The 19,717-nt window shown below is 43.3% G+C and overlaps 1 protein-coding gene and 1 long non-coding RNA gene across 2 annotated transcripts in view; one reads left to right on the top strand and one right to left on the bottom strand.

The window, feature by feature from the left end:
* The window catches only part of sorcs2 (sortilin-related VPS10 domain containing receptor 2), a 1,194,681-nt gene that overhangs the window by 680,844 nt on the left and 494,120 nt on the right, over positions 1-19,717 (bottom strand). The gene's annotated exons all lie outside the window — the stretch shown is intronic.
* LOC144459789 (uncharacterized) lies at positions 2,289-4,178 on the top strand. Its single transcript, XR_013488587.1, has 3 exons — positions 2,289-2,351; positions 2,560-2,699; positions 3,139-4,178. It is a non-coding gene; the product is annotated as an uncharacterized LOC144459789 (long non-coding RNA).

The raw sequence follows: 19,717 nt of genomic DNA, 5'->3' as shown, positions 1-19,717 counted from the left end.
GAGGTCCTTTGATGTGTGTGTGGAGATGTTGACCATAATCTATCATGGTGGTGGCCAGTGCACTGTCCTACACTGCAGTGTGCTGGGGAGGCAGCTTGATGGACAAAAACACCAAGCAATTAGACAAGCTGGTTAAAAAAGCTGGCTCAGTGGTTGGCAGGAGACTGGGCCCACTAAGAACTGTGGTGGAGAGGGACACATTGAGCAAACTGAAAGCTATAATGGACAATAGCGGACACCCTCTCCACAGCCTCCTAGAGTGACAGAGGAGCAGCTGCAGCAGTCGACTTATCTCACTGCGTTGCAGAACGGAGTGTTTCAGGAGATCCTTCGTCCCCACGGCAATAAAACTGTTTAACACCTCCTAAATCCAGTCACACACACTTACACACTTAGACAAAAGTAAAACAAAGCTGTCCTTCGTTTAATGTGATTTTTATCATTCCAATAGTTGAAAAACATTAGTTTGCTCATTTAAACTAAACTTTCTAATTCATGTTTATGGTTGAATCTGTTTTTCTTACTTTACTAAAATGTAAACTGACAGCAGGGCACCAAACTGAAATGTTTCATTTTGATCAGAGGATTTTTATTAGATTGAGTATGATTTGCGCATACGCAGTCTTTAAACTTCTGGTGGTAAATGTATTTCCGCCTCAAACGGTCCTGCATTTCGGATTTCATTCTGGTAACATTAAAGATAGTCAAAGTCATTTCGGTTTCTAAGTATGTCTTATTCTGCCCTTGACTGGACGTTGTTTTCAGTCCTCTGGGCCGACACCCTGTATCTTTAAGTGAGTCCGGAGAGAGCAGAGCCGGCCAGGCAGACGGTGGATAAGGTTGGGAGAGGAGGAGCTGCCACGGCAAGGTAAAATTTTCACTCAGATAAAATAGAAAGACATCATAAAACGTTGTTAAATCATAACGGTAACAGCTTGTACATGGTGTGAAGCTTGTATGAGTATGAGTGTATGCGTGTGTGTGGGCACTGAAACACATGCTGCCATGAGTTACTAAACTAAGCTAAGCTAGCGAGAGCTAATGTTACGCTAATAAAAGTAACGTTAACGTAGCATTAACACGAACAGTGCATTCGCGGACTTGGATGCAGTTTCACTCAGTAACAGTTAATACAGCGGAGGAATCAGTCCCTCTGCCGTGTGGAGAGGAGAGCAACAGAAGAGACGTGAACTCGCTAGGTTATGTGCATTAAAAGCTAAAAATTCGTAAAAAGTAGTGGAAATGTTGTAATGTCCGGTCATCTGGGCAACAGCCAGCAGGGCAGGCCTGTCGCGATATGCCGGTTAATTGCATGGTAAATTAAAAGGGACTAATTGCCATATTCATGCGTGTTTGTTTTCCTCGTCTCTCTCCACCAAAGAGACTGGACGACAAGAGCGCTCACTGTCGTGCATCATCTGGCAGCCAGGTGAGTTGGTTCATTAGCGTAATAAACGGAGGGAAAGCTCTTGTCATCGAGTGTCTTTGTCTCTGTGGGGGAGGCGGGGCTATGAGCTACACACAGTGATCTTCGTAAGGAGGAGACAAGGCGGAGAAGAAAACAGAGAGTTGAGCTGAGAGAAAGACATGGAACTTGTTCCTAAACCAAACACCACGGCCCCTGTGTGGGAGTGCTTTGGATGTAAACCAAATGACAGAGGGAAGCCCAGTAATTTGGACGAGCCGGTGTGCCGGGTTTGTTCTAAAACCATCTCAACAAAAAGAGCGAATACAACCAACTTAACTGCACACCTGAGAGTGAGAGACTGACAGTCTATTTTTGAATTTATTTATTTATTTCGGATATTTAAATTTTCTTTTTTGCATTCCTAAATATTCTTGTTAAATAAATGTTTATTTCTCTTTAAAAGGGTGTACTTGCATCAATATGCCTTTAGTATCATTATATAAGTTAAAAAATGGTCTAAAAACAGCAAAACAACAACAACACAACAATAATAAAAATGGTCTTAAAAGCACAATATTACTCAATTTTAAATATATAGTTCAGTTTAAATGAAAATTACTTTGTGTTCATTATTTATGACATAATGTTACAAGGCCCATCTATTTCTAATATAGCTGGTAGTTTGCTGCACTGTAACATGTGATAGAAATGCACCAAAATGTTAGCCAGCTGCCCTAAAATCATAAAATAAAAGTAAGTTATAGGCCTAAGGGTAGTCAATGTATGTTGAGTATTTATTAAGCCATCAAATGTGTTAGCTACTAATGTCATGCACTCATTAAGAATACCCAACATTAAAGAATGTTTTGTCTTTTAACTTAAGGAAAGCAGCCACCAAATCTGCTGTGCAACCAAATCTGCTGTGCATCCTCTTCAACTAGTGGTAAGTTCTATACTATCATGAAGGCATTTGTGATAATTAGATCACCCTCCTAAAACCCTCCTCTCCCCTCCCCTCCCTTGTATTTTTCCTCAGTTATCCATGCATGTGGAAATGTAAACAGTTTGATCAAATCTTTAGCTCTTTTCAGAAGATCATTTATTCATACATTTTAATTTTTTTTTCTGCATGCTCTGTTTTTATTTTCCAGATCATTGCTGAGTTCCTGCGAGTGACCACAGTTCCCTTGGAGACAAAATTCTTTGTGCAGTTGGACAAGAACTCCTCCAAACTGCTGGAGGTCATCAGGAGCAAGGGAGGACGTGTGAAAGACCAGACCACCAGGACCTTGTAGGTTTTAGATGAGGTATCTATGTATGAGTTGGCTATCAGTGGGATTCATAGTTGAATAGTTGGTGTGCGTGCGTGCGTGCGTGCGTGCGTGCGTGCATGTGTGTGCGTGTGTGTGTGTTTCTCTGCCACCCCCGCTGCTGAAAAAAATCCTAGAGGAAACACTGTAATAAAAATTTCTTTGATTTGTGTCTGTTTAAATTTTATGGCCAAATTGCTATAAAAACAGCCCCAAGTGGGTAAAAAACCTAGTAATTTTTGATGACTCCTTGACCTTTATTGTAGCGCCACCATCAGTCTAAACTGAGAACTGTTGTTTCTGTCATTTATTCAATAAATTGTCCAGTGTTTAAGAAAGTGGAGCGACTGTTAGGCTTTGGCACTCTGCTGTGCACTCTTCTAGTTGTCCTCATTTGTTGCTTTTTTTGCGTGTGTGCAGGACATGCAGGAAAATGAGGCTGACGAACTGGAGCAGGCAACCATGGTGATCTTTGTCACTGGGAGAGAGGATCCTTCCCATCCACCCAAAGACATTAAGATAGTCATCGATGGAACACAGATCCTGAACGAGGTGCCCTCAGTTACAAAAGCTGTTGCCATGTTCTTCGGGCTCACATACGCACTCAACCTAAAATATCCGAAAAATCTGCAATACATCCTTGAATTTGTGCAAAAAGTCCTGATGGAGCTTGGTGGAAAAAAGATATCCCCAAAAGTTCATAGGCTGAGCACCCAGCTTTACATCCCAGAGTAGGTAGAGTTGAATTCCACTGACTCGCCTGATTTTATTTTTCCATTGGTGTGTAAATTTTGTAGCATTTCTATAACCAAGACTTTGGACCCTTTTATATGAGGTTGGTGTTCGGAGGTTGCACTTGCATGACTACATTTTCCCTGCAGTATTGACAAAAGTATCTGGCCAAGTTTAGAGACTACCAGCATCACAGGCTCAAGTAGGCAGTGTGCTGAAAAACTGGAGAACGATTACATTTGCACTGCAGTGTTTGTACAGATTTTTGTACGGCAGATAGGTTAGATTTTTCAGATCCAAACACATGTTTGCAGGTTTTGTAAGGCAGATAGATTAGAAATTCAAACCAAGGAATAAGGAACTGAAGGTTTCTCTTTGGAACTGAGGAGATTCACGCAAATCATCTGAAAACACTTAAGGAAAGTCCTTTCAGCAACTGTTACGGTGTTGAGTAAATGTGTTCTGTCAGAAGACAGACATTCTCCAGACATTGTCCAGGATTTTATTTTACGGAATAATTCCTGTTGAAATAGCTCTCTGATTGTATTACTTTCCAAAATGTATTTTACTTTGACTATTTTGAAATAGGAACATTTTCAGATTATTTGTTTTATCAGTCCATTTATAGAGAATCTATTGCTGTGTTCAGTGTTGTTGTAATTTTATCAAGTGATTTATTTTTGTCACTGAGTATTTAGTTTGGGTCTGTTCAGGTCACAAAGAGCAGTGTTGTACTGTATACATTTTTTTTATAACAAAAAAAAAAAAGTACAATGTGAAAAAAATGTTCATTGAACAATAAATAAGAATGTGTTTATAAAGGAATTTGTTCTGAGTATTAGTCAAAAATGTTTTTAAAGCAATTTTATAAAATTCAATTTTATATACATTAAATTATGACAACGTTAAATTTTTATTTGAGACAACTTAAAAGTAGTTTGTTCCGACCTTCAAAAAAAGGTTTACATGAAGTTAAAAAATTCAGGTTAAACTGAAAGGATTATTTGCATTAAGTAATAGATCCAACTTAATTATTTTTAATTTAGGACAACTTGAAATAATTGGTTTGCTTCACCTTCAGAAATTAGTTTACATTAAGTTAAAAAAATTCAGGTTAAACTAAATGAATTATTTACATTGACTCAATGCTAAAATATTAGGTGTGACCGATTACTTCAATTTTTTTAAGTTGATCCAATGTTTCATTTTTTTCAGTGTATTCTACTCTCTTCTATTCAATTAAAAACTGATATTGGCTGCCTGTGTGACAGTTCTCTCAACATAGAGCCTTTGTGAGATGTCAAAAATTTAATCTTATGGAGCTAAAGTTGGCTCACTTTAATCAGAAAGAGACATTGTAAAGGGGATAGCAACAATCATATTTATTTTTAGACACCCCACATTTAAAAACAACTAGGCCAGTTAAAGTTGTATGTCAAGGCTGGTAGCAATGGCTGCTTCCGTGCAGCATATAAATGCTAATTCAAATAATCTTTAATGACAAATTTATTCAAAAAATGTAATGATGCATTGTGTGACTCCCCTCCTCCTGTATGGCTTCCTCTCTGTTCTCCACTGATGTCTTCTCTGCTCTGATATTCTTCAGTCTACTTCAGCAGCACTGAAATATTAACCAAGCCCCATTAAACTCTAGACAGCAGCAAACATACAGCTCAAAAATTCAGAGACAAGCATAGGGCAGCATTTACATCCCTGCAAAAGCTGTGTGATGGACAGTACAGAGCCTGGTCCCCCTCCAGGGGGAGACAGCAGATAGCACTGTTGGTCAATGGCTCTGGCTCTCTGCCTATTAATCCAAAATGGCACATCTTGGTCAGGTCAATCCATTTAGGCCTGGCATGTGAAGGGCTGAGAGCAACACTGCTGATGCCTGTGGGCCTCTGCTGTGGTACAAGAGGACAAAAGAGCCCAGCTGGACTGGACGTGGGCCAATAGTTGATATCAATACTAAGTCAAAGATGATCACAGCTAGTTTTATGCTACAATCTGAAAAGATTGTGGCAGTATGATTTACTATGCTCTGCAGGGACCTGGAGCAGAGGAATTGTGGATGGAATATGCTTTGTCAGAGAAAGAGTCGAGAGTAACATGGCAACAGCAGAGCGGACATGTTTAGCATTTTCAAGGTGAACATTGTCAATAACTACGTGTAATGTGAAATTTTTTGCATGTAGAATTATTACACAACTGTACTGTTTCTTACAGCTCTATGGAACTTTAGTATCTTTGAGCTCGTAATATTGGTAATCATCCCTGTTTTCAGCTGCAACAGCTCACTGCTTTCAGCAAAAAAACCAAAAAACAAACTGATGAGATGGCTTGAGATGGCTTTATGAGTGCATCTCCCAAGCCTACAGGCAGGCAGGAAAAGACCCTCCAAATATGGTTCACGCACATTCTGTATGCAGCGTGGCAGTGCTGGTGGCCCTGTTCAGCAAGATGAGTGCAAACATCAGCATTGTGGCTTATGCTCTGTCCTATCATATGGTTCCATCTTTTGGACATATAAGGCTCCTTTTCAGGGTCTATGCTTGTTGAAATGACACAGGATGGGTGAAAAAGGTTAGGTATATGTCTGCTGTGTTGCACCTGACTTATCAGTGGGCATAATACACCTACATATTTCTGTGCACCTTGATGATCCAAGGAATGTGGTGTGCAGGGTGTCCATCACTCATCCTTCAACCCCTGCAAGGTTAAGCCAGGGGTCCCCTTCTTCTCCACTGTGGTGGCCTAGGTTATAGAGAAGTAGGTGAGCTGTGGTACCTAACTTTTAGCTGATCAGGATCAGTGTGGCTGGGTTGATGTTATGTTGCAATTAGGGTTGCAGCGATATACTAGTTTCAAGGTATACCGTGATATTAAAATTGACAGTTATCATACCATGAACATTTGCATATCTAAAATATTGAGAAAAAAATGAAACTGGATATATTAGTTCTACGGGGAGACTTTTCACACATACCTCCATTTACAAAATGGTTTCAAGTTTCAATTATTGTAATAACATGTTTGTTCAACCAAAAATAACCCTTCAGTTTTCATTCCTTTAAGGGTCATTCTGACTGACAATAAGGTAAATTCCGTAAAACCGTGATACCGTGAAACTGTGATATCTTCTGAGATGGTTATCGCACTGTGAAAATCTCATACCGTTGCAACCTCACAACAGGGCATGCATATATAGGGCTCCACCCACTATACACACAGAGTCCACTAGAGGGAAGAGCCCATATGAGATACAACAAAGGTTGCAATATTATAACCCTAGTTCTTCTATTTGCACTTTCACTAGCAAGGACCACACCACAACGATATGCAGTTTAGAGATTTAATAAGGATGTGATTGTCAGAAAATGGTTATGAATGGGGTGGTGATGAATGGGGGAGTGCAGATTGCAGGTGAATGAACGGGATGGAGATGACGTCATCGGAGGGTCGGACTGGGTGAGGTGTAGATGTGGGCGGAGAGACTCAGTGTGGGGGTTCCGTCTCGAGTTCTGATGAGCCCATGCTGTTTAGGAAGCCCCCAAAAGAGTCTGATTAAGTGAGGCTTAGTCTGTCGTGTGCTAGACGGAGATCATTGAGGTTATTGTGGATGTAGGTTTGATATGCTTGTGAGGACCAGCGCCCGAGGACCTGAATGACTTGGTCTGAAATACCTGATCTGGCGGCTGAGGAGGCGGCGCCGATGCGGAAGGAATGGCAAGAGTAATGATCAGATGAAATTCCGGAGAGACGGAGGATGTTATGGAAGTGTTTCTGGAACCAGAAACGGGTGGCCATCCTCCCTGTTTCAGTGAGGAAGAGGGGATCTTGTGGTGAAGCGCGGGCGGAATACCGGGCGTGGATGTATCTGGTCAGTGGCTCGTGAGGGCTGAGAAAGGAGTTGAGGCGAAAGATGTAGATGGGAAAGGTTACTCCTAACTGATCAGTTTTACTCCTGCGGAGCGTGAATATGAGCGAGTCTGAAGTGTGGGTGGTGATGTCGGATAGACTGGGATGATGGGAAGGATCGTAGACAGATGATGTTGGAGCGAATTCAGAGCACCTCAGGAATCCGAAGAAAGCGAGTAGAAACATTGATTCCAGTGTTAAGTCGACTGTGGGAGAGATGTAACCGGAGCGCAGAGTGCGTATGCAGCGGCTGAGCAGATCGGAGGTGAGAGGGAGGCGTCTGGCTGTCAGCGCTGGTTCGTGCTTTCGTAAGCCTTTGATTAGCATGGTGACGTGAGCGTGCGAGATTGATTGACAAGGGAGGCCGGTGGATAATTTATGAAATAAGTTGATACCAGCTAGATATGTTTGTATGCTGGAGGCCCGGATCTTTGTTACGGTATGACAGTGTGAGATGAAGTTGCATATGGACATGGCGTCCAGAGAGGGAAACGGTAGATGATAAGTGGCGTGGTAATTCTTGAAAGAATTGCAGCCGGTGAGGTAGGCAGATAGCGTGCTTGGTGCTAAACTGTTAAGGATGGTTTCTTGGGAGATGTGAGTGAGATTTGCCAGACGAGGATTTAGCTGAATATGGTTGCTGAAAACGGTGGGATTGGTGTGGGATGGACATCCGAGTCTGGAGCCAAGCATCTGAATTTCTGGAAAGAGAAGCGGGAGAGTGAGTCAGCGATGGCATTGTGGTGACCGGGAATGTGAGATGCGCGGAGGATGAATTGATACTGAGCGGAGATGAGAGTGAGTCTGCGGGTGAATGGCATGATGGCTGGGGAACGGGAACGGCCTTTATTGATTATATCTACTACTGCTGTGTTGTCAGAGTGAATATTAATGCATTTTTTTGACCATTCGTGCCCCCAGATTAGAGTGGCGATGATCACGGGGTACAGCTCTTACAGAGCAGACGAGGGAGAGCGTGACTCTGTGTCGAGGGACTCGAACTCGGAGGGCCAAGCGGCAGCAAACCACCTCCCCCCGTAATACCCGCCGAAACCCATGGAGGGAGCCGCGTCTGTGTAGAGTTGAATGTCCTCGGGATGGGTGATGAAGTCGTCATAGAAGAATGAGATGCCGTTCCAGGATGACAGAAATTGCTGCCACATGCGCATTTCTGTTTTACAAGTGTCGTCCAGAACCACGTGGTCGTGGAGAGAGGGAATGGATGCAGCTTTGGTCAGCAGTTGAGAAAGAAAAGATTTTGCCTGTGGAATTATGCGGATGGCATAATTGAGGTGCCCGAGGAGAGCGAGCAGCTGGCGTTTGGTGCACCTGTCTGTCAGAAGATAATAAGACAAGAGCAGCGAGATGCGCTGCACTTTCTCCAAGGGCAGTGAAGCCTGGAATGACATTGAGTCCAGAGTGATGCCCAGAAACTCGATGGATGTGCCAGGTCCTGAAGTTTTTTCTTCGGACAGAGGGACACCGAGGTCGGAAAATGCAGACGTAAGTGTAGTGAGACCGTGGCGAGGAGGTGAGGACGGGGGAGTCACGACAAGAAAATCGTCAAGGAGATGAAGGACGTAGGGGAGCCTGTAATTGTTGGAGAGGATCCAGCATAGAGCCTCGGATAAAGAGTCAAAGATTTTGGGACTGCTCTTGCAGCCGAAAGTGAGACGCACGGAGAAGTAGTAAGCCCCCTTCCAGCAGACACCGAAATAACACCAGAAGTCGGGGTGAATGGGCAAGACCTTGAATGCGCTAGTGATATCAGCCTTAGACAGCCATGCTCCGTGTCCCGCCAGATGAATCAGTGCCATGGCGTGGTCAATGGTGGCGTACTGCATGGAGAAATCCGGGCTAGGAATAAGGCTGTTGATGCTCGGGATGTCGGAGCAGTGTGGGGACGACAGATCAATGATCAGCCTCTTTTTCCCCGAGTATTTGCGTGTGGCGACACCGATGGGACTGATACGGAATACGGGGAAAGGAGGATGATCGAAAGGGCCTATCATAAATCCTTCCATGACTTCTTTTGCCAGTAATGTGTCAACAGTGTCGGGCTCCGTGAGAGCGGATTGAAGATTGTGACATGTGTGGGAAGAATCAGGAAGCACCTCCGTGCCGGGGTGAAAACCGTGAGTGAAGCCAGAGATGAGAAAATCGACAAACTGCTTATCAGGGTGGTCACTGAGAGCAGCAGCGAGTGCACGTACGTTTATGGGCGTGCCGAGGTGACGTTCTAGTCATGCTGCTGTGTTGGTGGGATTGTGGGGGCAGGTGGTCCTGGCGTGAGCGCCCCCGCAGAAGGAGCAGACGTGCAGGAGACGGCAGCCGGACGAGTTGCAACCCCACTGACTGAAATTATTGCACACCATCCTGCCGCCCTGATAGAGGATCGGCCGTCCTCGCTTGTCGACGCCCTTTGGCACCGGCACGTTGACAGTGGGACGTGCGTCCTTGGCTCTGGGGATGACAGGAGGGGGGGGTGCAGCGGAAGACAGACAGTCGAAAATCGGGGCATTGCGTGGAGTGGTGGGGCGGGAGTGCGGTGGAGGAGCCATGATAGTGCATGCAGAGGCCGGATGAGAAGGGGCGCCACATAAGTCGCAGGAGAGGGAGGAACGAGCTGCGAAAATACGGCAGTATATTTATGAATCGAGGGCCCCCCAGTATGTCCCCTGGTTTAGCTGCTGCAACTGGCCGGCTGCTTGTGCGGCAAATTGGACATGGTAGGTATAAAATCCCGTCCCCCCGAAACGCAAAGCCATGTCCAACACGATGGACAGATAGTCGTCCAGCTCTGATCGACGGTGAGGAAAAGCAGAGCAGATGACGTCGCGAAATAGGGAGAAAGCTAGAGCAAACTCAACAGGAGTCAAGTCTTTGGACCTGGTTGGCAGTGACTGCTTTAACAGAACTGGACCGAGGACGGTCTGCAGTTCCCTGGGTTGACAACTGTCAAAAAAAGATGGCTGAATGAGCTGGGCTAGGTCTACATAATTACCGGACAGTATTTGCTGGCGCAGTGAGTGCGAGACGGGTGAGGGGCGGTGAATGGCAGAGGCTGGCAGAGCTGGTGGTGTGGCTGTGGCTAGAGTGTAGACGGCAGCAGAGGAAAAAACATTAGGGTGTTGGGGAAGGGAGGGGGTGGGGGGGGGGGGGGTAGGGGAGGGGTAAGGAGAGACACGTTGGAAAGAGAGTGGAAGGCAGTGAAACACCCGCCGAAGGAGCCTGTTGTGCTGCAGGACGGGGCTCCTGGGCTGCGATGCCAGCCGGAACGGAATAGTTGGAAGGAAGGGTAGAGGAAAGGGATGTGGGGATGGAGGATGTGTGTGCACGGGGTGAGAGTGGAGGCCTGCGAGACAGGGAGGAGAAGAAGGCAGATATTGCGCGTGACATATCTGCATCTGAGGGAGCAGGCACAGGGGGTGATACGACCTGACCCCCGGCTGGGGGAATGAATGAGAGAGGCTGCTCCGGCTGGAGTGGTGGAGGCGCCGTGACGTCACCGACGGTGACGCTGGCGGGAGTAGGCCTCGGAGGGCGACCCGGAAGTGCGGCTGGCTTGGGAGAAGGAGCTGTGGCCTCGGGAGCCCGGACGGCAGCTGAATAGAGCTGGAACAGCCTGGACTTGTTGTCGCTGCGGTGGAAGGGGATGTTTTTTGCCCTCAGGAACCGCTGGAGCCGGGCGATGGTCCAATCTCTGATGTCGGGCTCTTGCTGTGGACGTGGACATGGTGGAGATGACCGAGTGGAGCGTGACGGAGCGCCGCGGGAGCGGCGAGGTCGACTAGACGCTGCACCGCTTCGGGAAGGAGGAGGAGAAGACCGCCGCTGGCTCCCACGGTTGTGGACGCGGCGTCGATTTCCCACCCGCGAGGACGGAGAAGAGGAGGCCTGAGATCCACGAGGAGTTGGGGCGATCTCGTTGATGGAGCCCGACGGAGAACCACGGCGAGACGGAGGGATGTGGACCACAGAGCGCAGCCGGCTCCCCTGGGAGTTTCGGCTACCGGCAGACTGCTGAGACAGGGTCAGAGGATCACCTGGCTCGACCAGAGAGTCGTACAAGTCGTCGGAGTCAGACTCGGACAGGTTGACTTGCAACACATGATCCATCGGTGAGTACGCACAAAAACACACTTGCTGAGATAACCTACGTAGGGTTGCCAATGTTCGAGAGATCTGAGATGCCTGTGGTAGAGCTGTGCTGGTATATATATGTTAGTCAGGTGATTAGAGGAGTGGTTGAGGCGTGGTCCTGCTCCTGAACCTAGGTTAAACAATTAACTCCATTTAGGGTCTGCACGTATTCAGGTAGGCACTTCCTGATTGGCCATCTGTGTTTATACAAATTCCAGTGGGCAAATGCATCTTCGTCGTTGAAGGAGAGTATTACAGAGCCCAGTAGAGGGTTCCACCTGTGCAGAAGTACTAGGGTTACATCATAACTCTCAGTACTGAACCCTGATAAGATGATATTGTGTGTGTTCCAACCGAAAAAAAAAGCCCTCAGATAAATTGCTCAAACAGTTCTCTGTTCTCACATCTGTAGACGTTTGAGTAAAGTTTGATGTTGAACCTTTCTCTGTGATTTTTGAAGATTTAAATTATTCTTTCTTATTCAAAGTCAGTTGCTTCCTGACTCTCTCATTTGTGCATCATGCCATAGCACCAGTCTTTTTGATGTTCCAAATGAAGGATGGAGAGTCTGAAAAAGAGCATGGTTTCCATATGACTGCGTGGGTGGACCAAACCTCTGTAGTGGAGCCAAAAGTTACAAACCCTCCAGCAAGTTGTAGTGCTAGCTTCTGTGGTCCAACCTCGCCTCCAACTGTCCTCGATCCGTGGTTGCACCATATGCTCCATTTTACTTATCAGTCTGTCCACAGGTCCCAGATCAGAGTCTGGGCAGAGGATAAAGGAAAGACTGCTTCTCAGATGACATGGCTGCAGGGGTAGCAGGAGGAGGGAGGAAGAGGAAACAACATGGGATGGCTGGTTCACATGCTGCTGTTTTGCCAGCCCTGGATCACATGTCAAATGGCATTGAAAGGTCACTTTACATGTTTTTATTTTTATGTCATGGGGAAGGAAAAAATGTTTTGCTGATGCCCCACAGCTCAATGCAGCTCATCAGTGGCATTAGTTTGGGATTCATATACATAAGAGACTAGCTTAACTTTCTATTTTCAAGTGTTTTCACACAGCCAATTTCTGAAAATGTAGATGGGCCATCACTTGTTTAAATCCCCCGGGGCTGAGAGCAAAGTGCTCCACCAAAGTATGTCTGTAAACTTACTGAATTATTGATGATTAATCACACAAAAAGGAGCCAAGGGGGATACATCGTGGCTTTCATATCTTAAGTGTCATATCCAACTCTGACATGGCCCTTAAAAACGGGGAGAGTAGCATAAATAAAATAGCACTTCAAAATGTATATGGACTTTTTGAAAGCCTGATTTGAAAAAAAAAAGGGTAAATGAATTGCCCAACAATAACACTGACACATGTAATTGAAAGTCAACCCCAAACACTAATATAATAAAACAAAAACAAACAAACAAACAAACAAAAAAAAACAGAATAGGCATGCTGGGATTGGGGTATGAAATTACAGCAACAATATCACTGTACAGAGAAAAATGAAGGGAAGGTGATTTTCAGTGTGTTGGCAATTCCTACTGTGACTTGAGTTAAAAATGTCAAGCATGCTATTTGGTTGGTTACTTCCAGATTTAATCCGTAGAATCCCAGCAGCCCAGTATCCCTCAAAAATACACCAATACTGGATGATTTTGCACCTTACAACTTACGCACAATATCAGCATTCAATGTACGAGTGTACAAATACAAAGTAATGTGCCCTGCATGTAGCAAGGCCAAAACTAAAAGTGTGGAATACAGGGTTTATTGATGTGAGAACAGCAGAGACATACACTAAAAAGTACTTTTAGCATAATATTTCTGTTACACTCTCAAACCCATGATGGGCAGTTTAAAAAATAACAACTAGAACTACTGCCCCACAGTTGCATGCCTCCACATACCAGTCAAGTTTCTCGTACAGTTTACATCCATGTCCATGAAAACAGGGATGCTTAACACACATTGTGCCCCCAGTGTGCCCACAGTGCAAAAGATCTATACAGTCACCACAGTTTCAAGATGGACACCCAAGATGAGTGTCTCCAATTCAGTATCTGACCAAAAATCTCTCCTTCTGTTCCTGAGATATGACATTGACTAATGGCCAGAAAAGTGCTTTATGCAAAATATTGTGACGTCACAATGAAGTTGACCTTTGACCTTTTGGACATAAAATGTCATCACCTTATCATTTTATCCAATTAGACATTTGTGTGAAGTTTTGTCGCAATAAGTGTATAGATTCTTGAGTTACGGCCAAAAGCATATGTTGTAAGGTCACACTGACCTTAACCTTTGACCACAAAATTGTTATCAGTATATTCTTCAGTCCAAGTGGACATTTGTGTTAATTTTAAAGACATTAAGACATTCTGGAGATATCATGTTCAAAAGAATGAGACAGATGCAAATTCACACTGACCTTGACCTTTGACCACTGAAATGCAGTCAATTCATTGTTGAGTCCAGGTAAACATTTGTGCCAAATTTGAAGAAATTCCCTCATGGTATTCTTGAGATATTGCATTCATGAGAATGAGAAAGACAAAGTCACAGTGGGCTTGTCCTTTGACCACCAGAATCTAATCAGCTCATTGTTGAGTCCAAGTGAATGTTTGTGCCAAATGTGAAACTCCCTCAAGATATTTTTGAGATATTAAGTTCACAAAAATAAGACATATGAGGTTACACAGACTGAACTTTGACCTATGACCACCAAAATCTAATCACTTAATCACTGAGTCCAACTGTGCATTTTCGCCAAATTTGAAAAACACCCCTTCAGGCGTTCTTGAGATATTGTGTTCACAACGATGGGAGAGAAGGACAAATGGATGGATGGACAGCCCAAAGACATAATGCCATGGCCATCGCTAGTGCAGAGGCAGAAAAGTCAAATTAGCAAAACCAAAGATATTGTCTTTTTCCCCCACACATTCTTCTTGCTTTTCAAAACCCTTGTCATTACCCCTATTTTCTGCCTTGCTGCACCTGAAGAAAAAAAAAGAAGCAATTTTTTTTTTTCCTTGAATAACTCCCTCTCCATCCCAGCTTCCGTAACAGTTCAACTTCTTCTTCTGTACATAAACAAGCTGTAGCGGATTACCTGGGGTTTCTTTTTCTTTTTGGTGGTGCCAGTCAGAGCTCGCTCTGACAATTTGAATTTGAGTAGTGGTCAGGTAATCCCCACAAGGATACACAATTCAGACCCTTTTGACTCTGTATCATGTACCCTTTTGAATTCAAACCACCAAGACAATGCAAGACCAGCAAAAGAAGACAACTGACAATGTCACACACTTAAACCCAAGTGTATTCAAATTCCAACAGAAAACACAAACGAAAATGTCCTTTTCAGGCAAAACCCACAAAACAAAATAATCAAAATGACCCACAACAGCAATAAATAACAAAAACAGTTCAATTCAAACAACACCAAGTTCAGTCTCTCTCAGCTCAGTGACCCCTCATCCCACAACAAAAATCTTCGGGTCAGGTAACTTTTAATCCCCACCCAAGTAACTCCTTGACTGGAAAAATGAATAGAAGATCTTTCTTCTGAAAAGGTCAGTAAGCTGGGTGGCTGCTTGCTCAGAAGATTCCCGTTCCCGGCATAGCTCCAGTGGTCCGGCGAGGGTCCCGGCTTTGTACTCCACGATACGACGGGGGTTTCACTCCGACCCGATCGCAGACTTTTTCAAAAGCCAAGGATTGGCACGCCGCTGAGGAATACGGAGGCATACAGAGGACACGGCTACTCTCAGGTAAGACCAGCCGCCATCTTGCCATGACACCATTTTGTAAACTGAGGAGTGTATTGTTGAGGGGACGCCATTGGCTGGTGCTGGAGGTGTGTCGGGGGCGTGAATTACGGCGGAAGGGACGTTTAGAGATTTAAAGACGTTTTGTTTTTTATTATTATTACCCTGGCGGATCGCCACAAAGCTAATGACATTTTCAGTCCAATAAGTCCTCCAAATTAAACAACGAAATATGTGGCTGGTCCATGCACTTAAAAAAAAAAGAAGCATTTCTCTATCTGGGTACCCTATTAACAGGACAACGTTGTTTGTCTGTGCTTTCCAAATCACCACTGAAAAATAAACCAGTCTTTATGATGTGATAATTCTTGGGTTAAGGCTTGGTTGGGTTTCGGCACAAGAACAACTTGGTTAGAGTTAGAGAAAGACAGTGGTTAGAATAGGTACTTAGTTAAGGTTGGGGAACAATTATGGTCTTGCCTTAAAACAATCAACATTAAAAGGAAGCAAATAGTGGCTCCTTCGTTATAGTCCGATGTTTTGTTGATCCATCCAGCCATCCATCCAGCCTTATTTCCTTACAACTTTGACTGGTTCTGTCATTATTCATGGGAGGACACTCTTCTTCAAAGCTTGTTTGCACCCATTATTGGATGATCGGATCACAAATGGACAACTCTAAAGAACGTGTGAGTGTGCCTATTGAGTCCTCAATACTTGTTGAGATCCAATCACTCAACATTTGACAACATTTGCAGGTGGTGTGGGCCACATATGGCAATGTTCTTTTTTAGCAGCATGTACACTAATGTGTCCTGGGCCACACTGCAGGACCACCTTTGTAATGTGTGTAGACAAGGACATGGACAGATGACAACTCAAAGATATTGTTTTCCTGCATTAGTTTTCTCCTGCAGAATACAATATGGCACAATAATTGCCTTCTGGACACCAACTAATGCACTTCTGCTCCCCCAGCAATGCAAAACAGCACTGTCCTATTACATTTTCTCCTTCAAATCCCAATACATAAATTTGACATCATTTTATTTACACATCATTATCCAAGAGCTATCAAAATTTACTGAAAAACACTTCATTCAAGTTAGAACAATAAATTTGCTCAAAACCAAGAAAAACTGCATTCAAAAGGAAAAACACTGACATCTGGTAGGCAAAGTACAAAAGTGTGTGTGGGGTGGAAACTTAACAGAGACAGCGAAAATTCTTGCATTAAACAGACAAAAACATACCTGCAGAAGACAATATGGCACATTAATTGCCTTCTAGACACCTATTTCTACACCTCTGGTCCTAAACATACAGAATAACAGCATTTTACACAAGAAACTGGATGTTAAAAACTGCAGCACCATGTTGGTCACATGACTCAAGGCAGCTCGCTGTAATACAAATGGCGGTAAAAAGTTAAATGAAAAACCTCTACAAAACTTATATGACCGGTCAAAACAACACAAACAGCTGGCTAATGGGAGAGTAAAAACATTAATATGCACCAAAGATTACAACATAAACTGCTTAATTTACAGAGTAAATATTAAAGTAAATAATAAAGTAGCAAAACAGCACTGTGAGGGGCAGACAGAGGGTATCTATGGAAACCCAGGAGGTATAGAGGAGACGATATCCAGCAAGTTCATTTCCACAAATAAAATGACAAATAACAAAAAAATAACTCAGAGAGATAAAATTCACAAATACTCAAGAGAAATTTTAAATTATAAATAAAATAGTTCAGCAAGAAGAATTAATTAAGTGCACTTTTAGCTCTGTTACAGCTACTCATCTGACATCTTGCTTGTACAACTCAGACCATTTGTTATTGCCATTACACAGGCTAGACCCAGGACGCATGATGATACCAGGTGTAAACAATGCCTCAGTCACCACTGAGCCTTGACGGTAAAAGTAGGGATGCATGATATTGGATTTTTTGCCGATATCCGATATGCCGATATACAACAATTTAATTGGCCATTAACTGATATCAAACATTTTCCCCACCTAATTTTAATGATCATCAAGTCTCTTCTGTAGTGGAATTAACATCATATTATGCATGCATACTCTATTTTGATGGTCCACCTGCAGATGGAGACATGAAATAGAATGCTTTTCAGTGTATGTAATATTCATTCAATATGCAAAATAAGAAATAGCATGTTGGCCAATTCTGATAATTCATTTTAAAGCCAATATCCAGATGGCCAATACAGATGACGTGCTGATATTATCGTGCATCCCTAGGTAAAAGCTACTGATTTGGTTGGTGAAATTGATGATTCAGTACTGTGTAAGATTTGTTATATGATTGTTAGTCTTTTTTTGTGGACATGTATCCAAACTTACAATTGTTAAGAAATGGAAATTTTAATGTCTGCTATTATTTTTATGATGGGTGGTAAAGATCCAACAAATGAGTACCATTAGGAAGAAGGCTTTTTGATCTAAAATCACTCTTAACATACACTCGAACCTTTATTTAGACCATACACTGAGCGCTCAGCAACAAGGAAACAGACTTGTACAAACACTTGCCCAGCTAATGGCCCTCTAGACACAAATATTAAAGAAAATTGCTGAGGGAGAGTGCGCTGAGCCTCCAGTCTCAAAGTTTATTTATGACTCAACTGGCGTTGAAATGTGTCAAGGGTCCTCTGGAGCCCTATTCTGCAAAGGGTCTGGAGCAGATCTTTAATGGAGCTCTCAATAAAGCGATGAAGAGAGAGAAAGAGAGGGTGACATTGTCTCTGCCTGAAGACTCACCTCTCTCTAATTGCCTCAAGTCCTATTGATTACCCGAGGCCCTCACACCTTTTCTGTGTGATCTCTTCACAATGGGTCTCATTCATAAAAAGTGAGTAAATCTGTGTGTAGATTTGCACATAAAAGCCTACGCTACTAAAAACCTACTCCGGATTCAGGAACGTCGCAGGAAACTCAGATTTGATCATAAACACGTGTGTATGATCATGAATGCCAATCCATCGTAAAGTGACAGCGCGCTCCTGGTAATCATCAATTAGCGTAAATCCCCACCCATGAATAGCCAATGACCACCATATAAGGAGGTGTAGGTGCATCCAGTCGACCTGTCAGTCATGGCGCAAAGAAAGAAAAAGAGAGAAGGAAAAAAAGAATTTTTCCGAAGCAGAGATCGAAATAATTTTGGGTGAAGTGGACTTAAGAAAAACATCTTACTTTCTTCAGTTAGTAGTAGTGTGACAGGGACAGGCAAAGCGAAGGCCTGGAGGGAGGTAACAGATGCTGTTAATATTTTCTCCGTAGTACAAAGAACCATGTCAGAGGTGACGCGTAAATGGTTTGATGTGAAACTGGAGGCAAAGAAACGCATAAGCACACACAAAAAAATACAGCAGCCACAAGAGGAGGAGGCTCACAGTCACAAATATCTGCTGCAGATGAGCGCATCACTGGCATAATTGGGGAGACCTCTCTGTCAGGAATTATTCCTGACGGAGACAGCGACATGCCTCCATTGGAGTCAACATCAAACCCAGACGGTAAGGTGTTGTGTCATAATTCATTCTGAAAACCATCACTGATAGCGTAGTGGTCACCAAACAAACAGAAGATTCATTTGTGGGGTTTTGAATGAAGTGGGAACGGGAAACCAGACTCTCTACATCAAACTCTACATCAGTGATAGCTGTTGGAATGTAGAGCTATTTAACATTTATTTCAACAAATGATACGGATAACATATAGCCTACAGTAGTTTTGTATGCATTATCTTCAAATTATTTGAATCTTAATAGCCTAAAGCTCTGTTTTATACAACATAAATTAAACATTTTTCAAATCAGATTTATTCATTCAAATGATCAAAAAGCGGTAACACTTTACAATAAGGTACACAAAATTAGAGTAGTTACTGAGGAACTAATGAGGAACTAATGAGTAGTTACTGAGGAACTAATGAGGAACGAATGAGGAACTAATGAGGAACGAATGAGGAACTAACTATTAGTTAATGGTCAGTTCCTCAGTAACTCATGATCAAATTTCAGAGGAGTAGTTACTGAGGAACTTGTGAGGAACTATTGAGTAGTTACTGAGGAACTAAGGTACACAAAATTAGAGTAGTTACTGAGGAACGAATGAGGAACTAATGATGAACTATTGGTTAATGGTCAGTTCTTCATTAACTCATGATCAAATTTCATAGAGGGGCTAATCACGACTTAATAATTAGTGAACTAGTTACTTCATCAGTGCAGAATCATTACTCAATAACCCATCCATTAGTTAACCTTTTTATGTCCTAAAGTAAAGTGACACATAATGAGTAGTCTTTCATTACATTATCATCATCTTTACAATTAGTTCCTTAACAAAAATAATCAGACAACAGGATTCTTGAGAAGAGTTTTATTCATTATTTTCAGACCACA

The sequence above is a fragment of the Epinephelus lanceolatus genome, chromosome 22 (genome assembly GCF_041903045.1).
Source record: "Epinephelus lanceolatus isolate andai-2023 chromosome 22, ASM4190304v1, whole genome shotgun sequence".
NCBI classification, from domain to species: domain Eukaryota; kingdom Metazoa; phylum Chordata; class Actinopteri; order Perciformes; family Serranidae; genus Epinephelus; species Epinephelus lanceolatus.
This window is presented reverse-complemented; position numbering and strand designations above follow the sequence as displayed.